Genomic DNA, 1929 nt, shown 5'->3' on the forward strand with positions numbered 1-1929 from the left:
GGTCTTTCCGCCTGGGGGCAATGTTGACTGTCCTAACATGGCTCAGACTGCTTGGCATGCTGACCTCAGTCTCAGCGATCACTCCTCTTGGGCTGTTACATCTACGCCCACTACAGAGGTGGTTCAATGGCCTTCGCATGGACCCCTGTCTACACAGGGGGGTCAAGGTCAGAGTCACTCGCAGGTGCCTTGGTTATCTCCGCCGGTGGCGGGACAATGCATTCCTGCTGCATGGGGTTCCTCTCGGCTCAGTCCCGGCGAGACGAGAGGTAGTGACAACAGATGCCTCGCCTCAAGGTTGGGGCGCGGTATGGCAGAAGAGGTCAGTCCAGGGGGTATGGTGCTCTCGGTGGAGAGGACGCCATATCAATGTGTTAGAACTCCGGACTGTTTCCTTGGCGCTGAAGCACTTCTTACCCTTTCTCAGGGGGAAGCATGTGCTCATTCGGACAGACAGCACCTCAGTGGTGTTTCATGTCAATCATTTAGGAGGGACCAGGTCTCTGGAGTCCCTGAGGGAAGCCCAGCGACTGTGGACATGGGCTTATCCTCTATTTCCCTCGATGAGGGCAATGCACCTGCCGGGCAGAGTAAACACTGTGGCAGATTATTTGTCTCGTCAGAGACTGCCCTCTGGGGAGTGGAGATTGCACCCCCAGGTGGTGCAGCTGATTTGGGATCGGTACGGGGTAGCCCGTGTAGATCTGTTTGCCTCAGAGGGCACAACTCATTGTCCTCTGTGGTTCAGCCTGGCAGAGGCCAGTGCGCCACTTGGGATGGACGCTCTCGCCAACATCTGGCCGAGAGCGCTCCTGTATGCGTTTCCTCCGATCCCCCTGTTGTTGCCTGTGCTTCACAGGGTGCGATTGTCAGATCACAGAGTTCTCATGGTGGCCCCCAAGTGGCCCTCGAGAGTGTGGTATTCAACGCTCCTCAGTCTATTGGACGGGGATCCTTGGCAGCTTCCAGTGAGGGAGAACCTCCTGTCCCAGCTGGACGGGAAGGTATGGCATCCATCACCGAGCCTCCTTCAGCTTTGGGTATGGCCATTGAGAGGGATCAGTCACTCTTGAGTGTGCTTGACCCATCGATATGTGAGACCTTGCGGAGTGCAAGAGCCCCTTCCACGAGGTTGGTGTACTCTAATTGCTGGGCTGCTTTCTCATCGTGGTGCAGCGACAGGGGTCTAGACCCAGTCTCTTGCCCTGTACAACATGTACTACAGTATTTACAGTGTCTACTTGATGCCGGCCGTGCGGCCTCCACGTTGAGGGTACACACGGCCGCTATATCATTTAATCATAGCCATATTGATGGCAGGTCAGTTGGTGCGCATTACTGGGTGACACAGTTTCTGCGCGGTGCCAAGAGGTTACGCCCCCCTAGGGTGGGGCGTGCTGCAACTTGGGACCTACCTCTGGTCCTGCAGGCATTGAGCCGGGCGCCCTTTGAGCCTATGGCAGGGTCGTCCTTGAGCTCTTTATCCATTAAGACTGCGTTTCTGTTAGCAGTCACGACAGCTAAGCGTGTGAGTGAGCTCCACGCACTTTCTATTAGTCCAGTATGCCTTCATTGGAAGACGAACGACTCTGGGGTTACACTTTGGCCGAATGTCTCATTCCTACCTAAGGTATTGCCCCCCAATCATACTAACCAGGCCATAGAGTTGGCGGCATTCCATCCTCCCCCGTTTACATCCGAGGTGGAGGAAAGGGCCCACTTACTGTGTCCAGTCCGTGCGTTGCGACTATATATTCAAGCAACGCAGAGTATTAGACGCTCAGAGCAGCTATTTGTCTGCTACGGCGGAAAGAATAGGGGATGTGCACTGTCTAAACAGCGGCTATCCCACTGGGTAGTTGACGCAATTAAGAAGGCTTATGACATAGCCGGTAAACCTGCCCCTTCAAATGTCATCTGCCATTCCAC

The sequence above is a fragment of the Gymnoscopelus microlampas genome, assembly GCF_963454915.1.
Source record: "Gymnoscopelus microlampas genome assembly, chromosome: 21".
Classification (NCBI taxonomy): Eukaryota; Metazoa; Chordata; class Actinopteri; order Myctophiformes; family Myctophidae; genus Gymnoscopelus; species Gymnoscopelus microlampas.